The sequence below is a fragment of the Panthera pardus genome, unplaced genomic scaffold (assembly GCF_024362965.1).
Source record: "Panthera pardus isolate Hobbes unplaced genomic scaffold, ASM2436296v1 HiC_scaffold_11, whole genome shotgun sequence".
NCBI classification, from domain to species: domain Eukaryota; kingdom Metazoa; phylum Chordata; class Mammalia; order Carnivora; family Felidae; genus Panthera; species Panthera pardus.
In genome coordinates, this window is record NW_026526666.1 from 59326779 (window position 1) to 59345541 (window position 18763).

At 36.9% G+C, this 18763-nt stretch overlaps 1 protein-coding gene across 4 annotated transcripts in view; it reads left to right on the top strand.

Annotated features, from left to right (window-relative positions):
• Positions 1-18763, top strand: part of OMA1 (OMA1 zinc metallopeptidase) — an 81206-nt gene that overhangs the window by 41213 nt on the left and 21230 nt on the right. The gene's annotated exons all lie outside the window — the stretch shown is intronic.

Genomic DNA, 18763 nt, shown 5'->3' on the forward strand with positions numbered 1-18763 from the left:
TATTGTTTTAATTATTGTAGCTTTGTAGTACATCTTGAAATTAGGAAGTATGATGCCTCCGCCTTTCTTCTTAAGATTTTTTTGCCTTTTTGGGGTCTTTTGTGGTTTTGTGTGAATTTTGGGATTGCCGTATTCTATTCTGTTTTAGAGAGAGGGAGCACAAGCAGGGTAGAGGGAGGGAGGGAGGGAGAGAGAGAGAATATTTAAGCAGAGCCCGACACAGGGCTTGGAATTCTGTCCCATGACTGTGGGATCATAACCTCAGCCAAAATCAAGAGTCAGACATTCAACTGACTGAGCCACCCAGGCACCCCTAGGATTGTTTTTTCTATTCCTATAAAAAAAGCCATCGATATTTTGATAGACATCATATTGAATCTGTAGATGGCTTTGGATATCATGGGCATTTTAACATTGTCTTCCAATCCATGAACACAGGTATCTTTCTATTTATTTGTATCTTCTTTATTACTTTGATTAATGTTTTGTGGTTTTTAGTATACAAGTCTTGGACCTTCTTAGTTAAATTTATTCTTAAGTATTTTATTGTTTTTGATGCTAAGTGGGATTCTTTTTTTTTTTTTTTTTTAATTTATTTATTTATTTTGAGAGAGAGCAAGCAGGGCAGGGCAGAGAGAGAGAGAATCCCAAGCAGGTTCCGTGTTGTCAGCGTAGAGCCTGACATGGGACTCAATCTCACAAACCATGAGATCATAACCTGAGCTGAAATCAAGAGTTGGATGCTTAACCGACTGAGCCACGCAGGTGCCACAGGATTATTTCTTAATTTTCTTTTCAGACAGTTTGTTGTTAGTATATAGAAACACAACTGAATTTTATATGTTGATTTTTGTAATTTGGTGAATTCACTTATTCTAGCAGTTTTCTTTTGTGGCATCTTTAGTGTTTTCGACATAGAAGATCATGCCATCTGCAAACAGGTAACTTCTTTTTTTCTGATTTGTATACCTTTTTTTATTTTTCTTTCTGCATAATTGCTCTTGCCAGGAGTTCTGGTACTATGTTGAATATAAGTAACAAGAATTTTAAAAAAATTTTTAAATGTTTATTTATTTATTTTGAGAGAGAGCTTGAGTGGGGAAGGGGCAAAGAGAGAGGGGGAGAGAGAGAGAACCCAAGCAGGTTCCACACTGTCAGTGGAGAGCCCGATGTGGGTTTCAAACCCACAAACTGTGAGATCATGACCTAAGTTGAAATCAAGGGTTGGACACCCAACTGACTAAGCCACTCAGGTGCCCCAAGAGTGTTCTTGATCTTGGAGGGAAAGCTTTCAATTTTTCACCATTGAATATGATGGTTGCTGGGGTTTCTTCATATATGACTTTTATTATGTTAAAGTAATTGCCTTCTATTCCTAGTTTGTTGACTTTTTTTTTTTAATGCAAGGGTGTTGAAGTTTGTCAGATACTTTTTCTGCATCTGTTGACATTATCATGTAATTTTTATCCTTCATTTTGTTAATGTAGTATATTACATTAATTGATTTTTGTATGTTGAATCATCTTTGTATCCCAAAAATAAATCTTACTTGGTCATAGTGTATGATTTTTTTTTCAGGCTAGTACAATTTATTTTTAAAATTAAAAAAAATTAAAGTATACTTGACATATTAATTTCAAGGATACATCATAGTGATTCAACAATTAGATACATTACACAGTGCTCACCATGATACGTGTAATTACAGTCTGTCACCATACAAAGTTATTACAATCTTATTAACTATATTCCCTATGCTGTACTTTTCATCCCTGTGACTTATTTATTTTATAACTGGAATTTTATACCTATTTACCTATTTCTCCTATTCCTTTACCACCCCCCCCCCCCCCCCCCCCCCACTGGCAATGAGTTCTGTGAGTCTGTTTCTGGTTTTTTGTTGTTGCTTGTTCATCTGTTTTGTTTTGTAGATTCCATATTAAGTAAAATCATGGTATTTGTGATTCTCTCTCTGACTTATTTCGCTTAGCATAATAACCTCTGAGTCCATCCATGTTGCCATGAGTGGCAAGATTTCATTTTTTTTAATTGTTGAGTAATATTCCACTGTATATATATATACCACATCTTCTTTATTCATTTATTAATGGACATTTAGGTTGTTTCCATATCTTGTCTGTTGTGAATTAGTGTTTTCATTTTTTCTTTTCTTTTTTTTTTTTAAGTTTTTTTTTTATTTATTTTTGGGACAGAGAGAGACAGAGCATGAATGGGGGAGGGTCAGAGAGAGGAGACACAGAATCTGAAACAGGCTCCAGGCTCCGAGCTGTCAGCACAGAGCCCGACGCGGGGCTCGAACTCACGGACCGTGAGATCATGACCTGAGCCGAAGTCAGCCGCTCAACCGACTGAGCCACCCAGGCGCCCCTCATTTTTTCTTTTCTGAGTAAATCTCCAGAAGTGAAATTTCTGTGTCATATGGTATTTCTGTTTTTAATTTTTTGAGGAAACTCCATACTGTTTTCCACAGTGGCTGCACCAGTTTGCATTCCCACCAACAATGCAGAAGGGTTTCCTTTTCCTCACATCTTTCCCAACACCTGTTGTTTCTTACCTTTTTGATACTACCCATCTGACTGGTGTGAGGTGATATCTCATAGTGGTTTTGATTTACATTTCCCTGATGATTAGTGATGTTGAACATCTTTTCATGTGTCTGTTGACCATTTGCATGCCTTCTTTGGAAAAATACCTATTCAGGTTCTCTGCTCATTTTTTGATTGGATATTTTTTTTGGTATTGCATTGTATGAGTTTTTTTATTTTGGATATTATCCACTTATCAGTTGTATCGTTTGAAAATATCTTCTTCATTCAGTAGGTTACCTTTTTATTTTGTTGATGGTTTCCTATACCATTTACAGTTTGAGGTCATCTCAGTTTTTTTTTGCTTTTGTTTTCCTTGAAGGAGACATACCCAGAAAAGTATTCCTAAGGTTGATGTTCAGGAGATTACTGTCTGTGTTTTCTTGTAGGAGTTTTATCAATTCAAGTCTTATATTTAGGTTTTAATCCATTTTGAGTTCCTTTTTGGATATGTAGTAATATAGTAGTACAGTTTCATTCTTTCCCAAGTAGCAGTCCAGTTTTCTCAGCATCATTCGTTGAAGAGACTCTCTTTTCCCCACTCTGTATTCTTGCCTCCTTTGTTATAGATTAATTGACCATGTAAGTATGGGTTTATTTCTGGGCTCGCTGTTCTGGGTCATTGATTTCTGTGTCTACTCTTGTGTCATTACCATACTGTTTGATTACTATAGTTTTGTACTATAGTTTGAAATCTGGGATTGTAATACTTCCAGCTTTGTTCTTTCTCAAGATTGCTTCAGCTAACTTTCTTGTCTGAAGTGGTTCCATACAAATTTTTGGATTATTTGTTGTAGTTCTGTGAGAAATGGTATTTTGACAGGGATTGTATTGAATCTGTAGATTGCTTTGGGTAGTTATGGGCATTTTAACAATACTAATTACTCCAGTCTATGAGCATGGACTATCTTTCCTTTTATTTGTGTTGTCTTTATTTCCTTTAATCAATTTCTTACCATTTTCAGAGTACAGGTCATTCTCCTCTTTGGTTAAATTTAATGCTAGTTATTTTATTCTTTTTAATGCAGTTGTGAAGGGGATTGTCTTCTTAATTTCTCTTTCTGCTGTTTCGTTAGTAGTGTATATGAAGGCAATAGATTTCTGTATATTAATTTTGTATCTTGCAACTTTATATGAGTTTGTTTTTTTTAAAATTTATTTTATTTTATTTTTTAAAATTTTTTTATTAACGTTTATTTATTTTTGAGACAGAGAGAGACAGAGGATGAACGGGGGAGGGTCAGAGAGAGGGAGACACAGAATCTGAAACAGGCTCCAGGCTCTGAGCTGTCAGCACAGAGCCCGACTCGGGGCTCGAACTCACCGACCGCGAGATCATGACCTGAGCAGAAGTTGGCCGCCCAACCGACTGAGCCACCCAGGCGCCCCTATGAGTTTGTTTATTAGTCCTAGTAGTTTTTTGGTAGAACCTTTAGGGTCTTCTGTGTATAGTTTCTTGTCATCTCCTACGTTGTTTAATTGGTTGGCATGTAATTTTCCATAGTGGTCTCTTATAATCCTTGGTATTTCTGTGGTGTTGGTTTTAACTTCTTTCATTTTGATTTCATTTATTTGACGCTGTTTCCTTTTTTTTTTTTTATTATTATTCTGGCTAAAGGATTTCCGATTTTATCTTTTCAAAGAACCAGCTCCTAGATTCCATTTATATCTGCTGCGATCTTTATTATTTCCTTTCTTATACTAACTTTGGGCTTGCTTGGTTCTTTTTGTAGTCTCTTTAGATGTAAATTTGGATTATTTATTTGCTGTTTTTCTCGTTTCTTGACGTAGGCTCGTATCGCTATAAACTTCTTAGAACTGATTTTGCTGTCACCCAAAGATATTGAACTATTTTATTTTCATTTTCATTTGTCTTCAGATATTTTTAAATTTTCTCTTTAGTTTCCTCACTGACCCATTGGTTGTATTGTAGTATGTTATTTAGCCTCCGTTGTTTTTTTTTTTTTTTAGTATTTTTCTTGTAATTTATAATTTCATACTGTTGTGGTTGGGAAGATTCTTAATTTCAATCTTCTTAAATTTATTGAGGTGTATATTGTAATATAACATGTGATCTATGTTGGAGAATGTTCCATGTGCACCTAAAAGAATGTGTATTCAGCTGTTTTGGGATGGAATGTTCTGTATATATCTGTTAGGTCCATCTGGTCTAAGGTGTCATTAGAGTCACTGTTTCTTTATTGATTTTCTGTCTGGATGATCTATCCATTGATGTAAGTTGGGTGTTAATGTCCCCTGAATAATCAGTTCATAGCCTTGCACATAACTGTTTGCTCTTCTCTTACTGCTTTTAAGATTCTCTCTTTATCTTTAATTTTTGCCATTTTAATTATTATTTGTCTTGGTGTGGACCCCCTTGTGTTCATCTTGTTTGGAGCTCTCTTAGTTTCCTATAACTGGATGTCAGTTTCCTTCTCTAGCTTAGAGATGTTTTCAGCTATTATTTCTTCAAATAAATGTTCTGCCTCTTTCTCTCTATCCTCCTTCTGGGACGCCTATAATGCAAATGTTAATGTGCTTAATGTTGTCCCAGAGGTCCCTTAACCTATATCCTTGTTATAAAATTTTCTGTTTATTTTTTATTTTTAAAAATTTTAAGTTGAGTACAGTTGATGCATAATGTTATATTAGTTTTAGGTGTACAACATAGCAATTCGATATGTCTATATGTTATGCCATACTCACCACAAGTGTAGCTACCATCTGTCATACAATACGTTTCAGTAGCATTGATTATATTTCCTGTGCTGTGGCTTTTATTCCTGTGACTTATTTATTGCATAACTGGAAGCTTATATCTCCCATTCTCCTTCACCCATTTTGTTCATTCCCCCACCCTCTTTTCTCCATCAACCATCAGTTTGTTCACTGTAGTTATAGATCTGATTCTGCTTTTTGTTTATTTTATTCATTTGTTTTTAGATTCCACATTAAATGAAATTATATGCTTTTTCTCTTTCTCAATCTGACTTTTTTCACTTAGCAATTTTTTTCACTCTGGTTCTCTACATGTTGTCACAAATAGCAAAATCTTATCCTTTTTTATGGCTGTGTAATAATTGCATTGTATGTATGTGTGTATATATATCGCATCTTCTTTGTCCATTCATCTATCAATGAACATTTGGGCTGCTTTTATATCTTGTTCATTGTAAATAACGCTGCAGCAAACACTGGGGTGCATGTATCTTTTCAAATTAATGTTGTGTTTTCTTTGCATAAATAGCCAGTAATAGAATTATTAGATCATATGGTTTTTCTGTTTTTAATTTTTTGAGAAACTTTTATACTGTTTTTCACAGTGGCTGCAACAGTTTGCATTCCCACCAATAGTGTGTGAGGGTTGCTTTTACTCCATGTCCTCACCAATGCTTGTTATTTCTTGATTTGTGATTTTAGCTTTACTTATAGGTGTAAGGTGATATCTCATTTTGGTTTTGATTTGCATTTTCCTGATAATTAGTGATGTTAGCACTTTTTCATGTGTCTTTTGACCATTTGTATGCCTTTGGACAAAGATCTATTCAGGTCTTCTGCCTGTTTTTTAATTGGGTTATTTAAGGGGTTTGTTTGTTTGTTTTGTTTTGTTTTTGGTGTGGAGGTATTTAAGAAGTTCTTTGTGTATTCTGGATAGTAACCCTTTATCAGATATATCATTTGCAAATATCTTTTCCCATTCAGTAGGTTGACTTTTTGTTTTGTTGATGGTTTTCTTCTCTGTACAAAAGCTCTCTATTTTACTGTAGTCCTAAGAGTTTATTTTCGCTTTTGTTTCTCTTGGTTTAGGAGACCTATCTAGAAAAATATTTCTATGGCCAATGTTAAAGAAATTACTGCCTGTGTTCTCTTCTAGGATTTTTATGTTTTCAGGTCTCACGTTTAGGTCTTTAATCCATTTTATTTTTGTGTATGGTTTTAGAAAGTGGTCTAGTTTCATTCTTTTCTACGTACCTGTCCAGTTTTCTCAGCACCATTTATTGAAGAGACTGCCTTTTCCCCATTGTATAATTTCTCCTCCTTTGTCATAGATTAATTTACCGTATAAGTATGGGTTTATTTCTGGGCTTTCTATACCATTGATCTATATGCCTATTTCTGTTCCATTGATCTATATGCCTATTTTTGTGTCGTAATTTCATTTTTAAATTATTTTTTCTATTTTTTTTGTTTATTTCTTTGTTTTTGTTGTTCAGTTTCGTTGCTCTTCATTACCCAGTCTTCTAGATTGCTGATCTGTTCTTCTGAATTCTCTAATCTGCTTTTGATTCCCTCTAGTGTATTTTACATTTCAGTTATTGTATGGTCAGCACTGACTGGCTCTTTTTTATATTTTCTATTTCTTTATTGAAGCTCTCACTGAAGTTTATCCACTTTTCTCTCAAGTCTGGTGAATATGAACATTACATTGAACTCTTCATCAGATAGATTACTTACCTCCATTTCATTTAGTTCTTTTCCTAGGGTTTGTCTTGTTCTTTTGTTTGGAACACAGTCCTCTGTCTTCTCGTTTTGTCTAACTCTCTCTGTTTGTTCCTGTGTATTAGGTCAGATATGTCTCTTGGTCTTGAAAGTAGTGGCCTATGTCAAAGGTGTCATGTAGTGCCCAGTAGCACAGTCCCTCCTGGTCACCAGAACCAGGTGCTCTAGGGGTATTCCCTGTGTGGGCTTGAATGCATTTTCCTGTTGTGGCTTGGTTGTGAGTACTGAGGGTGTGTTGGTGGCCGGAGCTGGCCTTTAGCCTTCCCATCAACGGCAAGTGGCTGAAACTACTGTGGGCACGCTGGTTGACATGGCTTGCCCCTCGTGCAGCTGGCTGAGGATTGGTGGCAGTCACTTTGGGTATGTTGGTAGATGGGGCCAGCCCTCAGCCTCGTTGTCTGTGATGACCTCCTATGACTGCTGTAGGTGCACTGGTGGGCAGGGCTTGTCACCTGGCTGAGAAACCTGACTGTAGGTACTATAGCCATGCTAGGGGGTGGGATTTATTGCTCCCCTCTCCTGGACAGCAGTCACTTCAAAGGGGCACTGCTCCTGGCCTGGCTGCTTACCATGTGTGGCAGGGCGGTTGCTGCTTTGGAGTGCCTGCTGGGGTAGGTTTGTAGAGGAATGCTGAAATGGGGCAGATGGTGCCAGCACAGTGATGGAGAGTGTCAGAACTGGCTCCCACAGCATCCAACCAATGAGGCTAAAGGAGGACAAGAAGAATGGAGCCTGTCATCACTTCTGTTCCCAGAGAAATCTGCAGATTCCTACCGCTCTGGCATATATCCTAAAATTAGACACTAAATCACCTTCATGTAGAACACAGATGCTTTTCAAATTGGTGCTTCTGTGCTGGGTCTCTGACTGAGTAATACAGGGCCCTGGCTTTTTAAGCACAGAGACTTGGTTCCCTATTGCCTTCTGGCTCCCCTGGAATTTAGCCCCTTTGATTTTCAAAGCCACGTGTTATGGGGATTTGCCTTCTTGGTTCAGGTCCTCAGGGTTGGAAGTGCCAAATGTTGGGCCTGATCCCCTACCTCTTCCACACCTGTTACTATTTCTTCTCTTTACTGATTGCTATGCCATAAGTTTGGTTCCCTACTGTGTCTGTGCCCCTCCTACCCTTCTTGTTGTGACCTTCCCTTTATGTCTTCAGTTGTGGAAGATCTGTTCTGTCAGTCTTCAGGTCATTTACACTGTGAGTTGCCCAGCATGTAGTTCTTGCCTTGATACATCCATGGGAGGAGATAATCTTAGGATCCTCCTACTCTGCTATTTCTCCTCACTCCCCCTGTTCTACAGTTCTTTCAGTAAGCTCTTGAGTTCGGTTTGCTAGTATTTTATTGAGGGGTTTTGCATCTGTGTTTATCAGGACATTTGGTCTGCAGTTTTCTTAATATTTCTTAATGTCTGGCTTTGGTATCAAGATATTGCTGACCTTGCAAAATGATTGGAAGTGCTTCCTCCTTGTCAACTTTTATGTATGATTTTGACAAGGATTGGTGTCAGTTCTTCTTTAGATGTGTGGTAGAATTAATTTGTGAAGCCCACCTGGTTCTGGACGTTTCTTTTCTGTTAGATGATTGAATCTTCTTGCTTGTTTTAGGTTTGGTTAGATTTTCTGTTTCTTAATGATTTGGTCTGAGTAGGTTTTATGTTTCCAGGATTTATCCATTTCTTCTAGATTATGCAGTTTGGGGGCATGTAACTGTAGTTTTCTCTTAGCATCTTGTTTATTTCTGTGACTTTAGTTGTAATGTCTCCTCTTTCATTTCTGACTATTTGAGTCTTTTTTTTTTTTTAGTTCTAGCTAAAAGTTTGTTAATTCAGTTATCTTTTCAAAAGGTTAGCTGTTACTCATTGATTTTTTTTCTATTGGCTTTACTTTTCTCTATTTTGTTTATTTCTCCTATAATCTTTATTATTTACTTCCTTCTGCTAACTTTGTACTTACTTTCTTCTTCTTTTTACAGTTCCTTGAGGTATAAAGTTGGGTTGTTTATTTGGGATTTTTTTAATGTAGATGTTTATTGCTATAAACTCCCCTATTACTGCATTGTGTAAGTTTTAATATGCTGTATTTTTGTTTTTGTTTGTTGCAAAAATATTTTGTAATTTACCTTTTCATTTTTAATTTTACCCATTGGTTGTTCAGGAGTGTGTCATTTAATTTGCACATATTTGTGAATATTCAGTTTTCCTTCAGCTGTTGAATTCTACTTTCATTTCATTGTGGCTGGAAAAGATACTCTTTGTGACCTAACATGTGATCTGTCCTGAAGAATGTTCCATGTATGCTTGAGAAGATGAGTATCTGCTTATGTTAATGTATGTATGTATTAGATCAATTTGGTTGATAGTGTTAAAGTCCACTGTTTCCATCTTGATTTTTCTATCTGAATGTTCTGTGCATTACTTAAAGTAGCTTCTAGCATTCTCCCACTGCTATCGTATTGCTGTCTGTTTCTCCCTTCAGTTCTATCAATGTTTATCTATTTAGATGCTCTGATGTTGGGTGCATATATATTTATAATTATTATAGTGTCCATGTTTATTGATCCTTTTGTCATTATATAATGGCCCTTTTCTCTTGTGACAATTTTTGTTTTTAAGTCTATTTTGTCTGATTTAAATATAGCCACCTCCACTGTCTTTTGGTTACTAATTGCATAGTATATTTTTTTCCTAGTCCTTCACTTTAGACCTGTATGTGTCCTTGTATCTTTTTATTTTATTTTTTATTTTTTAAAATTTATATCCAAATTAGTTAGCATAGAGTGCAACAATGATTTCAGGAGTAGATTCCTTACCCATTAGCCCATCCCCCCTCCCACAACCCCTCTAGTAACCCTCAGTTTGTTCTCCATATTTATGAGTCTCTTCTGTTTTGTCCTCTTCCCTGTTTTTATATTTTTGTTTCCCTTCCCACCTGTTTTGTTTCTTAATGTCCTCATATGAGTGAAGTCATATCATTTTTGTCTTTCTCTGACTAATTTTACTTAGCATAATACCCTCCACTTCCATCCACACAATTGCAAATGGCAAGATTTCATTCTTTTTGATTGCCGAGTAATACTCCATTGTATATATATTCCACATCTTCTTTATCCATTCATCCATTGATGGACATTTGGGCTCTTTCCATATTTTGGCTATTGTTGATAGTGCTGCTATAAACACGGGGGAGCATGTATCCCTTTGAAACAGCACACCTGTATCCCATGGATAAATGCCTAGTAGTGCAATTGCTGGGTTGTAGGGTAGTTCTATTTTTAGTTTTTTGAGGAATCTCCATTGTGTCCTTATATCTTAAATGAGTCTCTGCTAGACTGCATTTGGTTAGATCTATTTTTTAATTCTCTCAGACATTATTTTTTGAGTGAGGAGTTTCATGCATTTACATTTAAAGTTATTACTGATAGGGAAAGAACTTACTATTGCTATTTTAATTGTTTTCTCTTTGTCTTAATAGTTCTTTACTCCTTTTGTCACTGTGGTTTGCTGATATTTGTATTGATATTCTTTGATTCCTGTCCTTTTCTTTTGTGTATCTTATATAGGTACTCTGTGGTTAACGTGGGACTTACATAAAATGTTTTATAGTTAAAATAGTCTATTTTAAGCTGATAAGAGTTACATACAAAAACCCTATGCTTTTACTTTTCCTCCCCCCACCACACCTTATGTTATTGATTTCGCAATTACATATTTGTATATTGTATATGCATTAACATATTCTTGTTATTTTCTTTTGTTTTTTATCTAATAATTTATTATTTTTTATAATTTACATCCAAGTTAGTTAGCCCATGGTGCAACAATGATTTCAAGAGTACATTCCTTAAGCCTTAGCCCATAGCCCCTCCCTCAACTCCTCCAGCAATTCTGTTTGTTCTCTATATTTAAGAGTCTCTTATGTTTTGTCTCCCTCCCTGTTTTTATATTATTTTTGCTTCCCTTCCCTTATGTTTATCTGTTTTGTATTTTAAAGTCCTATAGGAGTGAAGTCATATGATATTTGTCTTTCTCTGACTAATTTCGCTTAGCATAATACACTCGAGATACATCCACGTAGTTGCAAATGGCAAGATTTCATTCTTTTTGATTGCCGAGTAATACTATATTGTATGTACATATATACATACATATGTATACATATACATACATACATATATATACATACATATACATATGTGTACATATACATACATACATACATCTTTATTGATTCATCTGTCGTTGGACATGTGGACTTTTTCCATACTTTGGCTATTGTCTATAGCGCTGCTATAAACATTGGGGTGCATGTGCCCCCTTCGAAACAACACACCTGTATCCCTTGGATAAATATCTAGGAGTGCAATATCTGGGTTGTAAGGTAGTTCTATTTTTAGTTTTTTGAGGAACCTCCATACTTTTTTCCAGAGTAGCCGCACCAGTTTGCATTCCCACCAGCAGTGCAAAAGAGATCCTCTTTCTCCCCATCCTCACCAACATCTGTCGTTGCCTGAGTTGTTAATGTTAGCATTCTTACAGGTGTGGGGTGGTATCTCAATGTGGTTTTGATTTGTATTTCCCTGATGATGAGTGATGTTGAGCATTTTTTCATGTGTCGGTCGGCCATCTGGATGTCTTCTTTGGAGAAGTGTCTATTCATGTCTTTTGCCCATTTCTTCACTGGGTTAGTTTTTTGGGTGTTGAGGTTGATAAGTGCCTTATAGATTTTGGATACTAACCCTTTATCTGATAGGTCATTTGCAAATATCTTCTCCCATTCCATCAGTTGCCTTTTAGTTTTGCTGATTGTTTCCTTCACTGTGCAGAAGCTTTTAATTTTGATGAGGTCCCAATAATTCATTTTTGCTTTGGTTTCCCTTGCCTCTGGAGACATGTTGAGTAAAGAGTTGCTGTGGCCGAGGTCAAAGAGGTTTTTCCTGCTTTCCCCTCTAGGATTTTGATGGCTTCTTGTCTTGTGTTTAGGTCTTTCATCCATTTTGAGTTTATTTTTGTGTATGGTGTAAGAAAGTGGTCCAGGTTCATTTTTCTGCATGTCGCTATCCAGTTTTCCCAGCACCACTTGCTGAAGAGACTGTCTTTATTCCATTGGATATTCTTTCCTGCTTTGTCAAAGATTAGTTGGCCATACGTTTGTGGGTCCACTTCTGGGTTCTCTATTCTGTTCCATTGATCTGAGTGTCTGTTTTTGTGCCAGTACCATACTTTCTTGATGATTGCAGCTTTGTAATACATCTTGACGTCTGGGATTGTGATGCCACCAGCTTGGTTTTTCTTATTCAAGATTGCTTTGGCTATTCAGGGTCTTTTGTTTTAGCTCTGTGAAGAATGCTGGTGTTATTTTGATAGGTATTGCATTGAATATGTAGATTGCTTTGGGTAATGTTGACATTTTAACAGTATTTGTTCTTCCTATCTAGGAGCATGGAATATTTTTTTTTTTTGTCTTCTTCAATTTCTTTCATAAGCTTTCTATAGTTTTCAGTATATAGATTTCTCACCTCTTTGGTTAGGTTTATTCCTAGGTATTTTATGATTTTTGGTGCAATTGTATGGGATTGGCTCCTTGATTTCTCTTTCTATGACTTTATTATTGGTGTATAGGAATGTAACCGATTTCTGTGCATTGATTTTATATCCTGCGAATTTGCTGAATTCATGGATCAGTTCTAACAGTTTTTTGGTGGAATCTTTTGGGTTTTCCATATAGAGTATCATGTCATCTGTGAAGAGTGAAAGTTTTACTTCCTCCTGGCTGATTTGGATGCCTTTTATTCCTTTGTGTTGTCTGATTGCTGAGGCTAAGACTTCCAGTACTATGTTGGATAACAATCGAGAGTAGACATCCCTATCTTGTTCCTGACCTTAGGGGGAAAGCTCTCAGTTTTTCCCCATTGAGGATGGTATTAGCATTGGGTCTTACATATATGGCTTTTATGATCTTGAGGTATGCTCCTTCTATCCCTACTTTCTTGAGTGTTTTTATCAAGAAAGGAGGCTGTATTTTGTCACATGCTTTCTCTGCATCTATTGAGAGGATCCTGTGGTTCTTGTCCTTTCTTTAATCGATGTGATGTATCACATTGATTGTTTTGCAGATATTGAACCAGTCCTGTATCCCAAGTATAAATCCCACTTAGTTGTGGTGAATAATTCTTGTAATGTATTGTTAGATATGGTTGGCTAGTGTCTTGTTGAGGATTTTTGCGTCCATGTTCATCAGAGAAATTCATTTGTAGTTCTCCTTTTTAGTGGGGTCTTTGTTTTTAGAATCCAGGTAATGCTGGCTTCACAGAAAGAGTTTGGAAGTTTCCCTTCCATTTGTATTTTTTGGAAAACCTTCAAGAGAATAGGTGATAACTCTTCTTTAAATGTTTGGTAGCATTCCCCTGGAAAGCCATCTGGCCCTGGACTCTTGTTTTTTGGGAGATTTTTGATTACTAATTTGATTTCATTACTGGTTATGGGTCTGTCCAAATTATCTATTTCCTCCTGTTTCAGTTTTGGTAGTTAATATGTTTCTAGGAATTTGTCCATTTCTTCCAGATTGCCCATTTTATTGATGTCTAATTGTTCATAATATATTCTTATTGTTTGTATTTCTGCTGTGTTTGTTGTGATCTCTCCTCTTTCATTCTTGATTGTATTTATTTGTGTCCTTTTTTCTTTTTTGATCACACTGGCTAGGGGTTTATCAGTGTTTTTAATTCTTTCAAAGAACCAGCTCCTGGTTTCATTGATCTGTTATGTTTTTTGTTGTTGTTGTTGTTGTTGTTTTGATTTGTGGTGTTTTTGTTTTTGTTTTTTTGTTTTTTTGTTTTTTTTTTGGTTTCGATAGTATTGATTTCTGCTCTAATCTTTATTACTTCCTGTCTTCTGCCGGTTTTGGGTTTTATTTGCTGTTCTTTTCCCAGCTCTTTGAGGTGTAAGGCTCGGTTGTGTATCTGAGACCTTTCTTCCTTATTTAGGAAGGCCTGGATTGCTATATACTTTCCTCTTATTACTGCCTTAGCTGTATCCCAGAGGTTTTAGCTGTGGTGTTATCATTTTCATTGGCTTCCGTGTACTTTTTAATTTCCTCTTTAACTTTTTGGTTAGCCCATTCATTCTTTAGTAGGATGGTCTTTAGTCTCCAAATATTTGTTATCTTTCCAAATTTTTTCTTCTGGTTGATTTCATGTTTCATAGCATTGTGGTCTGAAAATATGCACGGTATGATCACAATCTTTTTGTACTTGTTGAGGGCTGATTTGTGTCCTAGTATGTGATCTCTTCTGGAGAATATTCCATGTGCACTGCCGAAGAATGTGTATTCTGCTGCTTTAGGATGAAATGTTCTGAATATATCTGTTACGTGCATCCGGTCCTGTGTGTCATTCAAAGCCATTGTTTTCTTGTTGACTTTTTGTTTAGATGATCTGTCCATTTCTGTAAGTGGGGTATTGAAGTCCCCTACTATTATGGTATTATTATCAACGGATTTATTTATGTTTGTGATTAATTGATTTATATATTTGGGTGCCACCACATTTGGAGCATAAATGTTTACAATTGTTGGGTCTTCTTGGCGGATAGACCCCTTAATTATGATATAATGCCCTTTTTCATCTCTTGTTACAGTCTTTATTTTAAAATCTAGATTTCTGATACAAGTGTGGGTACTACGGCTGTCTTTTGTTGACCATTAGCATGATAGATGGTTCTCCACCCCCTTACTTTCAATCTGAAGTTGCCTTTAAGTCTAAAGTGGGTGTCTTGTAAACAGCGTATAGATGGAACTTGTTTTCTTATCCATTCCGTTACCCTTTGTCTTTTGATTGGAGCATTTAGTCCATTGACGTTTAGAGTGAGTACTGAAAGGTATGAATTTATTGCCATTATGTTGCCTATAGAGTTGGAGTTTCTGGTGGTGTTCTCTGGTCTTTTCTAATCTGTTTTGCTTTTGGACTGTGGTTTTTTTGTTTTGTTGTTTTTGTTTTTTCCATCTTTTCTCCCCTCAGAGAGCCCCCCCTTAAAATTTCTTGCAGGGCTGGTTTAGTGGTCACAAACTCCTTTAATTTTTGTTTGTCTAGGAAACTTTTCATCTCTCCTTCTATTTTGAATGACAGCCTTGCTGGATAAAGAATTCTTGGCTGAATATTTTTCCAATTCAGCACATTGAATATATCCTGCCACTCCTTTCTGGCCTGCCAAGTTTCTGTGGATAGGTCTGCTGCAAACCTGATCTGTCTTCCCTTGTAGGTTAAGGACTTTTTTTCCCTTGCTACTTTCATGATTCTTTCCTTGCCTCAGTATTTTGTGAATTTGATTATGATATGCCTTGTTGATGGTCGGTTTTTGTTGAATCTAATGGGAGTCCTCTTTTCTTCCTGGATTTTGATATCTGTGTCTTTCCCCTGGTTGGATAAGTTTTCCACTTTGATTTGCTGACATAAGTTTTCTACCCCTTTTCCCCTCTTCTCATTTTCTGGGACCTCTATGATTCTGATATCCTTTTTCATGAGTCACTGAGTTCTCTAATTTCTATATCATGCTCTTTTGCCTTAGTCTCCCTCTTTTTTTCTGCCTCATTTTTCTCCGTAAGTTTCCTCTGTATTGCTGATTTGCTGCTCTGCCTGATCCATCCTTGCCCCTGTGGTATCCATTTGAGATTGAAGCTCATTTATAGCCTTTTTTATTTCATCCTCAGTAGCTTTACTTCTTTTATCTCTGCAGAAAGGGATTCTAATCTTATCTCAACCCTAGCTAGTATTCTTATTATTGTGACTCTAAATTCTGGTTCAGACATCTTGTTTGTATCTGTATTCATTACGTCCCTGGCTGTCATTTCTTCCTTTTCTTTGTTTTGTGGTAAATTCCTTTGTTTTGTCATTTTGAAGGAAAAAAAGGAATTAATAAAGTAAAAAAAAAAAACCCTTAAAATTAAAAAATTAAAAACGTTCAAAGAAATCAAATAAAGGATGCTAGATCCTCAGTGTCTTTTGGTCTGGTTGTTGAAAGAAGCTGGACAGATTAGAGAAAAAAGGGAAAGATAAGAAAAGATAACAAAGACAAAAGAAAAAGAAAGGAAAAAGGAAAACGTTTGAAAATTTGAAAAATGAATACAATAAAATAAAATGAAATGATGAAAGTAAAATAGAATTTTAAAAATTTATGAAAAAGTAAAAAATATAGTAGAAAAAAATGAAAGAAAAATCTTTTTAATAATAATGGAAAATAAAAATAAAGTCTTTCTTTCTGTATTCAAAAATGAGAAAAGAGAAAAAAATTGAATAAAAGGACCAGCAAAGAGAATTAAGAATGATACAACTGGTTTCCCGTAGAAGTCGAGCTACAAAGCAGTTTATAGTCTGTAAACTAAGCAGGTTGAGAGTCTTGTGTTTGTCAAGAGCACTGTTGGCCCAGTTGGGCGGGGTTTAGTGTAATGGCTCAGTTCTCCACTAGATGGTGCTGCTTAGCTTACTGGGGTGGATTGCTGTGGTGTGTTTAGGCATGTATGTGCATGCATGGGAGGGGTGAAAATGGTGTCACCCTGCTACCCAGTCTCTAGTATCAGAACTCTGTGCTCTCCACAACTGGCAGTCAAGCACCCCTCCTTAGTCTCTGGCTTGTGTCCCCTCCCCACTTCTACACTGTCTGTGACTAAGCTGTCAGGCTGCCAGGTAGCACCTCCATCCTGAGTTTTATCTCAGATGTGGCTGTGTTTCCCAACACCTCACTTCTGAGGGACTGTGGCTTTGACCCACTCAGATCCTCTGGCGGAGGGTCTCGCTGAGCAATGGCTGGGTGTGGACCGCCCCCAGGAATGTTTGCAAGACTGTGCTGCTGCTGATGCCCAGAGACTGTCCCTGGGTGCCAGCCTGCCTCAGAAAATGTTTGCATGATCTTTTAGCAGCAGTGTTTCAGGGTTTATGGAAAATCACAACACTCATCTGGCTTCAGGCTTCGCTCTTAACATCCTTGTTCCAACACCAGTGAATGTGGTTGTTCTTCGGCGTCTGCTGGTACCTTTGCCTGTGGGGTGGCTGCACAGCCTCTACCAAATGTCCCCAGCAGGGGAACTGCCACTCCCCATGTGTCCCATGGACCCCTTGGACCTTGGTCTCTGCTCTTGGGGATTCATCCTTCCCACCAGAACACTGCCAGGTATCGAGCTGCAGAGTTTCGGACTGTGCTCCCCCTCTTTATATAGAGTCTTAATGGAATTTAAACCCTCTACTTTCTCCTTTCTCCCTTTTTTGTTCAGTCCCTGTGGCTGTTTCCACTTTTCCACTTTTTCTCCAGCTCCTTTTGCTGGGGGGTGCTTTTCCCATACTCTCTCCCCCCCCCCTCCCCATCTCTGTCCTCTCTCTGCAAGTAAAAACAGCTCCCTGCCCTCTGTGGCTTCTCTCTCCTCTGGTTCACCTCTCCGTGCTGTGTACCTGCCTAGTTCTGTGGTTCAGGTTGTGCAAATTGTTGTGTTAATCCTCAGGTCAGTTTTCTAGGTGTGCAAGATGGTTTAGTGTTGATCTGGCTGCATTTCATGGAGTAGAGACGCAAAAAATCTTCCATGTTGTTCTGCCATCTTGGCATGATGGATTAGATTTTAAAACCTTTCTTTTATGAAAACAAAATACTAATTTGTGTGGAAGATTTTTGCCCTCAATACGTGTTCTTAATATATGTCATACTGACAATAATGGGTTATCTTTGGGAGTGAGTGTACTGTCAATGTTATACATGGAGAGAGAGGGTGGGCATTCTCTTCTGGGCTTCTCTAATACTATATTTTATGAGCTTTTTAAAAAGTAATGAGTATATTATTCTTTTATTAAAATACTGATAGAAAATTTTTTTTCATTCCTATGCCTTTTTCTTTGTTTCTTGCTACTTTTTTTTTGCTTTTTTTAAGTTTTTAATTCCAGTTTACATACAGTGTTATATTGGTTTGAAGTGTATAATACAGTGATTCAACACTTTGATACAACACCTGGTGCTCATCACAAGTGCATTCCTTCATCCCCATCACCTGTTTAACCCATCCCTCCACTTTCTCCCCTCTAGTATGAGTGTGTCTTATATAATTAAGAATCGGTTTCTTGTTTTGTGTCAAGTTTTTTCCTTTGCTTGTTTGTTTTGTTTCTTTTTTTTTTTTTTCAGTGTTTGTTTATTTATTTTGAGGGATCACAAGTGAGAGACGGGCAGAGAGAGAATCCCAAGCAGGCTCCACGCTGTCAGCACAGAGCTTGACCTGGGGCTTGAACCCACAAACTGTGAGGTCATGACCTGAGTTGAAATCAAGAGTTGGACAGTTAACTGACTGAGCCACCCAGGCGCCCCTTTTTTGTTTCTTAAATTCCACATATGAGTGAAATCATATGGTATTCATCTTCCTCTGACTGACTTACTACACTTAGCATTATGTCTTCAAGTTCCATCCATGTAATTGCAAATTGCAATATTTCATTCTTTTTCATGACTGAATAATGTTTCTTTGTATATATATGCCACATCTTTATCCATTCATCAATTGATGGACACATGAGCTGCTTCCATATTTTGGCTATTGTAAATAATGCTGCTGTAAACACAGGGGTGCAAATATCCTTTCGAATTCATGCTCTTGTATCTTTTGGGTAAATACCCAATGGTGCATTGCT